The sequence below is a fragment of the Ammospiza nelsoni genome, chromosome 4, assembly GCF_027579445.1.
Source record: "Ammospiza nelsoni isolate bAmmNel1 chromosome 4, bAmmNel1.pri, whole genome shotgun sequence".
NCBI classification, from domain to species: Eukaryota; Metazoa; Chordata; class Aves; order Passeriformes; family Passerellidae; genus Ammospiza; species Ammospiza nelsoni.
In genome coordinates, this window is record NC_080636.1 from 30,278,960 (window position 1) to 30,289,601 (window position 10,642).

The following is a 10,642-nucleotide window of genomic DNA, read 5'->3' on the forward strand; positions in this document are numbered from 1 at the left end:
TACACGAGAGCAGAGCAAGAATATTCATTCTGTTACTACACACTAAAGTAGGTGACCTTCCCAGCTGCTTGGCAAGCCTCTGCTGTCCTTGCAGGCAGATACTGAGAGTGCAAACACCTAAAGGCATCCAACTGCCCAAGGCCACCAACCTATGCTGACTGCAGAACCAGCCTTCATTATCTCCTGGCATCAAGGTTCTGGCTGAATATAATAATGTGTCAAGAGACAACACCCAGACAGTTCAGTTTCATAACACTCAACTATAACAATTCCTCAACAGGTCCTATGAATTGTTTATGACATTGGAACAAAGCAGAGGAAACACAGATGCACTGTAGGGAACATCCGTAGCTCTGAGATGCTTCTATACTGAGACACAAGTAAGGATTCAAACAGCAAAATATCCAAGGAATTCCTTTCATTTCAGGAAAGCTTGCAAAGGAACAACTCCAGCAATCTACCTGTAGATACAAAAATTTAATTACCTGAAACTCAGGAACAAATAAAATTACTCACTCAAATTCAAAAGAAGCATCAAATAAAATACACAGTAAGTAAGTAATCTACTATGTGATACAAAAATAATTCTCAGACAATTCTGGCAACAAATTCATTAAATCAAGTCATATGCTATAATACATATGAACTACAAATCATACCAACAGATTTTATCCCAGCACCTTCAGGGTGCTGATAGCAGCTGCTGCTAACAGAGACCTGAAAAGGCTGAAATTTCACAGACAATAAAAACAGTTCATGTTCCTTCCACACTTCTTGAAAGAAGTAAGAATAAGAATAAGTAAGAGTAAGAATAAGTAAGAGTAAGAATAAAGTTCCATAAGTTTGGCTGGGAACACTAAATGAGGAGCAAATAAAGCATACAAAATAACATTCTCCTTGGTGGAAGTCTGCAGCAGACTTCAGCTCCTGCAAACTTACACCTGAAGTATTACTGAGATGATACATCACCACACAGGCTGCCCACTTAAAAGCATCTGGTAGAGAGCACACCTGAAACAGGGAGTTGTTGAAATAGAACTAACATAAAGAAACACCAAGCTTCTGCAAATTTTTGTAGGCACCTTCTAGGTATCTACAATGTAATGAAATGGTCAAGTCAGCACTGAGGGTGTCTGGCAGAGGTGAAACTGGCAGACAAGCCATGCAATTAGGTAAGATTGCAACAGTGGAACAGCAATCAATAGGCTTCCCAAGATTAGATAGCAGCCAGCCACAGAGTAATGGTTTTAAGATCCTTGATGACTGATGGGAGCAAAGCAATAACCATCACACATCAGATGAGAGCACACTGCAAGAGACAGAGCCTGCTTACAGTGCCAGGAACTGCTAGGCCAGTACATCAGAAATGGTCTGCATCACACAGCCAGCAACCAGCAGCATCGAAGGTGAGCTGTCCTGCAACTCAACACAGGCACAGGGGAGGCAGCACCAGTGCTTCACACGCTTAGACAGCATCAACAAAGAAGCCACATGACCATTAAGAGCTTCAGCCAGGAGTCAGAAATAATCCTGTACACAACAGAACTGAAAGATTAATGTCCAAAAAGTGGAAAGGAACAGTTCAATATAAGCATTCCTTTTCTTCTTTTTTTTCCTCCTCAAATGAATAACCAGAAAGAAGTGGGGAGTCAAAAAGAGACATACAATAATTCAGTAATGGTTTGAACAAGAGCACATTTGCAAAACCAAAAGATGTCAATCCTCTTAGAGGAAATCACAAAGTCCACATGCAATGATGGACAAAGCACCGTCTAGTTTCAACCACCACTTTTACAGAAAAAACTCAAACCAAAACAACAAAAAAGCAGGACAGGATCACCTGTAGCAACCTGCACTGAGCCTTACATGGAGAACCTGAACATGGCATCAAAGACAACAGAGGAGGCTTTCTCAAGTACACTAAGCAGAGTTGTCCAGTCTCCACAGAAAATTTTCTAATGAGCCAGGGTATATGTCTGTGCTAAAAACCAGTATGAGAAGACAGTTTCAATGCTAATCTCAGAGAGGAGCTAAACAAGCTACTCCTTCAGTCCAAAATGTTGAGCAAAATGTATCCTCCCAGGAATTAAGACAGATGATCACTAACAGAAGTTAATTTTTACATTCCACAAAGTGACAACTCTAATACTGCATGCACCTTGCTAAAAGAATTAGTTCTTCAAATAACCCATCCTTTCACTCTGCTGGGTTTTGGGTTTAAGCTTTAACATGTTTAGTTGTCAGCTCCTTCAACAACACACATCAGCTTTCAGACAAATGTGGGCAGCAAATCAAGGTGCAACAGTTCATTTTTTATTACATTGAGTTCACCAGTTTCTGGGAAAGTCATACACTGATTTAATGAATTCTCTGAAAACTATGACATTTAAGTTTCCTAACCTCAAAGAGCACAATTTAAGTATGGACCAAACCAATGCAAATCTGCAGAAGGTTTAACAAATGTTTAAATAAAGCCTAGTAATCAAGATGTTAGGGGAGTTCATGCTTTGCAAGTGGTAAAACTCCATCAACGGAATACCAGAAGAGTTTAATCTCCAGGTGACATCATTGCAGATGACATGACAGTCCAAAAAGCACTACCTGTGTCAGAGAGGAGTGTTAAAAGCCTTTCAAACGAAATTTCAAGCTATTCTTCAGTTTCTTTCCCAAAAGAACATCACAAAGATTCAAGAGGACAGCATTCTGACACTATTAAAGCTTTATGTTTCTTTGTAAGTTAAATGGTGAATTAAGATTGATAAAAATAATCCTAATATTGGGATGCATGTTGCATATTTGTTTTCTGTATCAATCAGTATCTCCCAAAATAAACACCTACTCAGGTTACTTCCAAATGTTCATGGTGAATGACTTTGCCACAAACTGTCTTTTTAACTGAGCAACTTAAAGGCCAAGATAGAAAACTACCCACATGAAACACAGCCACTACAGAGAAGTGACATTAAATAACACAGAATTCAAGACATCAAAAGCAGTAAGATAAGCAGGAGAAGAAAATAACAAAAGCAACTCAGACTGAAAAGCAGATTCAATTTTGACAATTTCCAATCAAACAATCCTTGATACATCTTTAAAACTGGACATCCAGTTTGAAAGTAACAGCTGTGTATTGTTGCTTTTGTTGCACAGAGTGGAAGTTGTACTGACCATTGCAGAGCACACGTTACCAGAACTCCAAAACTTTTAAATAAAGCTTGCAAAGACAGACTTCCAGTTTTCCACACTGCATATAGTCACTTTTCTATAGAATAATTTTTATCAAGCTATTATTTCTATCCATTAAGCAGTCTTCCAATTATGCAGCATTTACCAATAAACCACTAAAAATAGTCAAATTTCATGCTAATTTCACCCAGAAAACTTGGAGACTTTTTCCGCCTTCAAACTAAAAGAAATGCTAAGGACATCTGACACATCAAAACTTCATAGAACTGGGTGAAATGACAGGCTCACAGAGGAGCATATGAGAATTTCTTACAGCAAGAGGCAGCATTCAGAAAACTGCAGCACTATAATCTTCTTGCAACTCAGAGCTGCAATAAAGAGCTATGGTCCTGCTCAGGGACAGGATTAATCACCTGATCAATGTAATTTCAGAGGAAAGGGCCACCAACAGCTCACCTTACATCAATTTCCTTGAAGGTCTCAGTGTTTCATCTGAAAGAGTTCAGTACCAAAAGCAGGTACAATTGCCAACTAACTTCTATAACAACACTTGCCTATAATCCTGTAAATGGCTCACCAACCATCCTAGTTCAAGTTATTTCTTTGCTTAAATGATGTTATTTGCTAGATTACCCAAAACAGGTCACAGAACCTCCAGCTACAGATTTGCAAGACTCAGCTGCACCCTGCCATGTCTGACCTGATCTAGCTCAAGCTGTAGTCCTACTTCAGTGCGAAGGTTAGAAAAAGGCACTTCTCAGGCAAACTGTAATTCTGTAAATTAAAGCATTTTTTAAAGAAAAATACAAACCTGAGGAAAATATTATGAAAGTACTTCCCGACTTCCTTTTTAAAGTCACATCACTGGTATTTCAAATACCTCTAATAATCATAGCAAAAAAAAAAAAAAATTTGCTGTCACGAGAACATTTGAATCAGACACTAAGAGCAAGTAACTCAGACTGTCCAAGAACTGATGATTCTTGTAGACTGTGCATTAACAGGATGTGTGCTGTGCATAAGCCAGCAGCATCTTCCATTTATATCTCCAATTAAAAAATGGTCTCACACCATGGTCTTGAATCAGTCCAAGGATCTTACCTTTAGCATCCTCAGGTAAGAGTAATCATATTTGACTCACTAGAAGCATACAGGTAAAGCACCAAGTAAAACAGGAAAGGCAGATCCACGTTAATTAGGAGAATGGGCACACAAACCATATTTAATGGACAAGTCATGGTCTTTCTTGTTTAACAGTAGTTTATTCATCAGCCCATAATCTTTACCACAATGCACTCAGACTGCCCAATGGCATACAGATCCTTAGTTCCCAAACCCTCCTGAAATGATGGTGCAGCAAAATTCTCCTACTTTTTAAATTCTTCAATCAAGATTATTCAGTCTGCTGCAATTCAACACCAGAGTCATGACAAGACAGCAGCCTCAGCTACAACTCCAACAGGGGATGAATGGAGGAAAAAAGCAGCCTCTAACACTTGCAGCACCAACTACTCACACTCATCCAAGAGTACAATCACACTCTTTCAGGAGCCCAGAGATGTTAATAATTTCTTTTTTGGCCAGTCCCATAGGTTTACAGTGATCTCAGAAAGAGAAAAGGAACACCGTTTCACAAATCACTCCACCCAGACCTCACTGGTGTCAGCTAATGCTATCACACTAAACTAACAAGCCCAGAATACACTACATGGATCTTATACATTGACAGGAGATCAGGGGAAATAAAAACATATAATATATCTACAACCATATTTTTTATAGTAATAGCAATTCCTGCTTCAATACTCTGGTTTTGCTTGAAGAAGGCTTGTCCATTTCTTCACTGACATGAATGGAGCAAACACAGAGGAAACTGACTCGGGAAGAAAGCTTGTCCTATTTCGTCCTGCTAGACACAGTACAGAGAGTACGGAGTAAAAGATATTAGTGATACTAGGAACACCAGCCACTAGAATGAAGTGCTGGTACACACACATGCCAACTGTTGTACCCCACCTCAGGGATTCTGCTGTACAGCTGATGCCCAATGTCACTCTGAGCACACAGACAGCCTCTGTGTGCACACTCACAGGGGTCTGCACTAGAACTAGTTCATCAAACCCCAGTGTGGCTTACAATATCTCAACTCCCAGTGCCTTAAGTGCACTAGTTTCGTTTTCCTGCATAATTACCATATTACAATCTTTAAATCCACATTTATATTAAATGCAAAAATAAGCTAGTTTTAATTTTTTAACATAGTTATCTAAGACTGCAAAAGAAAAAAAATTGTGACATTTTTAAGTATTTGAACATTGCTGAGAGCACACTGGCAACTTAGCCAAGTTCGAGGGGCTCAAATAAATTCTATGGCAAAGCCAAACAAAATGACAGACATTAAGAGAACCATCTAAAGAGAATGACAACAGACAATGGGGAGTCAATACAAGTGGGCAATTCACAGGTCACATCAAAGTCATCCATTAAGAGCAGCTGCAGGTTTTCCTGATGAAAAAACTAAACGGAGTAGTAACTAAAGCAGTTTGAGTGTAGCAGTAACTTAGTGTAAAAGGATTAATGCAATTCATGCAAGGGAAGGAGAAGTCCATGAAATAAAACTGAAATTAATTTAGGTGCTAGAGATGGGAAAAAGGAAATTTCCCACTGACATAACTTTTTGGCACTGAAAAAGTCCACTCATGTAGAAAATTACGACTCTTAATATTATTTTTTTACTTGAAAGACACAAAATTATCAACTAGAACTAACTTTCTTGTCAGATAATAAAGCATACCTATGCATAGCATACTCTGTGGAATCAACTGCAACAACAGAGAAAATAGGAAAGTAGAAAACAATTCTTCCCGTGCCTCCATGAGAGCAACTATTGAGTCTAAAATCATCTTCATACGTACATCAGGAAAAGCAAAAAACTCCACAGTGCAAGCACTCCCTTAAAAAGAAGTAGGCTGTTATCATTCTCACTTCAGTGTTTGCATAGAGCAAACTGTACAACAGCCAGTTCCACAGCACAAACACTGAAGAAGCACTGATCCTTGCCAACAAGCAGAATAAAGAGCATTAACTTTCCCAGCTTTAACTCCAAACTACTCCATAGAATGAGCATTTCACAAACTCACCAGGTAATCTTCCATATTAAAGGGATAAAGGCAACTAAAAATGCTTGATTTTCCCAATAAAAGAGTAAATCAGGATACTTCATGAAACTGAACGAATAGAACACAATGACTTGAAGAGAAATAGGGACTTAGGACAGGCAATCACTTCAGCAGCTTCTGTTGAATCATACATACCACATGTGGCACTTCTGACCACATAATCTGATCTCTCATCATCAAACAATCAAATTACAGCAGTGGTGCACTGTCACATCTTATATGAATATGTAATATGCTGTATTTCTACACAAAACATATACATTTAAACATGTACAGTGCACATATATATGTATAAAAATGTAAGTGCATCTTTATTTCCGCAGATAAAAAAAAAAAAATCAGTCCTGCACTATCAGCTAGTTAATCTGCATTCCACAGTTCCTATTACAAATCTTAGCAATTATTTTGCTAGATTGTTGAGACCATTAGCTACCCGACATGTTAAATCTCAACTCAATAGTAAATCCTAAAAGATTAAAAAAAAGCCTCCTTAGAGTTGACATTTTTGTACAAGAACCTTGGCTCTGCCTAAAAAAAAAAGACCACTTCTAACATACATGCCTACAGACAAAAGTTTGAAACCACAAAATGCAAGAGTTAGAAGCACCAAATGCATTTAGAGTGTCATTACTCTGTCAAATCTTGACTTTTGAAGGCCTTGACACTGCACTGTTGCAGTTAGTCAGTACTCAGATACTGATTTCAGGTGTAAGTAAAACACATGAGAATAAGGAACAATTATGCATCTGGCAGGAAGGTTTCCTATTTATGGATCACAACTGCTCAAAAATATCATGAAACCAAATTAAGGGGTTAGCTACTAAAAATTAAACATTTGTTCAAATATTTTCAACTTATGGCATCTTGACAGAATCATGCTAACTCTGAACAGGAAATCAGATAAAGTGAAGTTTTAGTATCAGATTTACCAGATCATGATCACTGTTTCAGCCACAGTTCCGAAGCAGACTGATCTCAGCCAGAAGTCAAAGCTTTGCAATATTTTAAAAGGGACTATATGAATTTTTAGCAGAGCCTTGTTACCACACATGCAATTACTCCATAAAAACACAGTCAAATGCAATCCATTGCTCACCCAGGATAATTAGCACTAGGAGAACTAAGCCAGCCCCAGTGGCTGGTGTGCAGTCACGCGAGCCAGCCGCTGCAATGCTGCTCTGCAGTTCCACCAGAGCACGGTGCATGTCACGAGGAATACACAATTCTTAATACCAATCTCATTTAGCAATCCATATTAGTTATCACTATCCACTCAGAAAATCTTAGTGATATAAACGATGATGGTTAAAGCTTTTCTATTCCCGAAATTAAAGTTTCACTGTATGAAAAACTTCTATCTCTCCTGACTTTAGAGAGAGGTGTTGCTGTGTACAGAATTAATTCAGAAAAAGAAGAAAGAAATTGTTTACCCATTAATATATATTCAACAGCATATGTATCATCCAATTTTTCAGACTTAGTGTTAACAATATTTTACATTATAGCTACTCTATCTTACAATGCATAGACAGTGACCAGTAATGATTTCTCTTACCTAAGTGAAAGTCATACATCTGCCAGTGTGAGACTTCATCTTTCAGATAATCCCCCGGTGTGGGGTTTAACCAGCTGGACTGTCCATCACATGACAAGCAAAATGCAAACAAATAATAAAACCGAAGTCCAGGCTTAGACCCCGTGGCAGAACATCACCTACATACCCTAACCAGAAAGGGATGCTCAGTTCTCTGCTTGAATAATGCAGTAGAAAAACAGAGAGGTAGGGTGTTTTCACGGGGTTGTTTTCAGGGCATTTCTTTGTTTTGCTTTATTTTAAATACCTGCACTTTCTCGCCTTGGAACAATGGTATCAAGTTAAAGCTCAATGTCCTTTCCGAACTCTAGCTCTCCTCTCCTTGCCAACCTTGCGTGGTATAAATAGCAGCAAGCAGAGGAGCGAGCATTAAAAATACTCCTTTAAAAATCTCAGGAGAGTTCGGTCTCATAGTGCAGGACGAAAGCACTCCGGGTGCACGAGAGCGAGCTGTAGCACATTTTACACATATCAAACACAGTGTCACTGTTCATCCAGATAGAAAAGGAAAAAAAAAAAGAAAAACCAAACAACTGCGACATACTGCAATATACAATTTCCGTATCTCTCAATATGGAAAACTCCGAACACCCAACTCGGGCCCGCCGAGGCTGTGACCCCTCAGCGCAGGGGAAAGGCCCCTCGGGGCGGGCCCCGCTGCCGCCGCACCTGCGCTGCGCCCCGAGGCCGCGGCTCAGCCTCACCTCGCCGGGGCCGCGGGAACGCGGCGGGCGGCAGTCGCCCAAGAGCACAGGAGGAGAGAAGGCTGGAGCAGGACGGAGCGGCGGCAGTGACCGCTTCCCCCGGGCAGCCGCAGCCGCGCTCCGCTCCCGTGCCCCGTTATCCGGCCACCCTGGGGAGCGCTCGCTGAGAGAGCGAGGAGAGAAAGAAAAGGAAGGGAAGAAAGGGGAGTACTCACACTTCTGTAAAAGACAGCAAGTCAGCACTTACGGCGGCACGCACACAGTACCCCTCACTTGTAGATCGGCGCCGCTGCAGAAAACTGCGCCGCGGCCGCTCTCGCCGCCGGCACCGCCTCCCCTCCGCCCCCGCGGAGGCCCCGGCAGCGCCGCGCCCGCACCAGCCCGCCCGCTCCTCGCCAGCGCCGCCGGCTCGGCGTTCGTGGCTGTCCCGCCCCGGGCTGCGCCCCTTCAGCAGCCCCGCGCCCCCTCCGGCCGTCCCGTGCGAGACGGCGCCGCCGTGCTCCGGGCGCACCTGCCCCGCAGCAGCCCCCCTCACCTGGCCGGCCCGGCCCGGCCCTGGGCGGTGCGTTTGTCGGCGGGGGCGCCCGGCCGGGCGGTGAGAGAGGCGCAGGTAGCCGAGCGGGGGAACTGGGTCAGCGGCTAAAAATACCGCACGGGATGGAGGAGGATCCGGCTACGGCAACCGGGGGGGCGGCCGCTCCTCCTGAGGGCAGCCGGCGGGACCGGGCTGGCGCGGGTCTCGGTGGATGGTGGGCCCTGGCCGAGCCGGGGCAGGCAGTGACCTTGCTCCAGCCGGGCAAAGTGCGCTGCTTCAAACTCACAACCGACGGCGACAAAACCTGCCTGGTCTCGTTTCAGTTCCTAAACCGCGTGTGGCTTCGCGGCCGGCGCGCGGAGCGAGAGGCCGTGGGATGCCCCGGTGCGGGAGAGCCGGGCTAAATCACCCGCCCGGGGCAGCGCCGGGGCCGGCCGGGCCGCATTCCCCCGGCAGGGCCCTGCCCCCGCCGCGCCGCGCTGCCATCCCTGCCCGGGCTGCGGCGGGAGCCGGCCGGATCGCTCCCGTGCCCGCTGCTGCCGGCCCGAATGAGGCAGCCTGGATAACAAGCCTGTTCCTGAGAAGTTCCTGCGACATATTGCGATGCCCAGGCAAGTGGTGGAGTCGTCGCTCCTGGAGATGCTTAAGAGGCATCTGGATCCGGTGCCTGGTGATCGAGTTTACTGGTTGCAATGGCAGTGCTGGGTTGACAGTTGGACTTGATGATCTTAAAGGTCTCTTCCAACTTCGAGGATTCTCTGAAATCAGCTGAGAGCTACCTTAGTGAAACAGTGTGTAGCAACACTAGGGCAATGTCTAGGTTACAACAAGATGTCTCAGGAGGTTCAGGCGTAATTTTCTTGATGGCCTAAACTGTGCAATGATAGTCTTAGGCTAAGTGTGTGTTTATGCAGAGTGGTTTATAAACACAAACCAGACAGAAAGTGTGTGAGTTTACTGACTGGCCACAACTTTAAACTCTGCCATAATTCTTTTTAGCATTCTGTCCATGGTATTATTTGCTGCCACTTCTTAGGGCTCGACATCCTGGATTTCTGTGGTAGAAGAGCCAGCACTTCCCTCCAGGCTTTGTCCACTTGGATTTCAGTGGAGAAAGTTCATATTGTAGTAGTCTCCCTGACCCAGTGGAGTAGCTGCTGGGGATTTGGCACTGAAGTTGTGTCTTCACAGTGGTGGCACTACTGTAACGTGAAGCAGAGAGGAAAAATCTTTTACTCATCCTTGCAAAGCCCTAAGAAGTAAATTATGCCTATGTGATTTCTGGGGAAGAGAAGCTTCCAAATGCCAGCAAGGTTGGAGACGCTTACCTGGCATGTCTGGTGCGTGAGAGCACAGCTGCCTTTAGGCTCCCTGTGTGCCAACATAGGAGTCTGTATCCAGGACAGATTTGGTGACTCCACAGGAAATGCTTTCATGACATCAA

The 10,642-nt window shown here is 43.3% G+C and overlaps 1 protein-coding gene across 1 annotated transcript in view; it reads right to left on the bottom strand.

The window, feature by feature from the left end:
• MTUS1 (microtubule associated scaffold protein 1) overlaps positions 1 to 8,983 on the bottom strand; it is a 120,158-nt gene extending 111,175 nt beyond the window's left edge. The window contains exon 1 of the mRNA XM_059471455.1: positions 8,879 to 8,983. The gene's annotated coding sequence lies outside the window, so the exon portion shown is untranslated. The remainder of the gene's footprint in view (positions 1 to 8,878) is intronic.
• Positions 8,984 to 10,642: the final 1,659 nt, after the last annotated feature.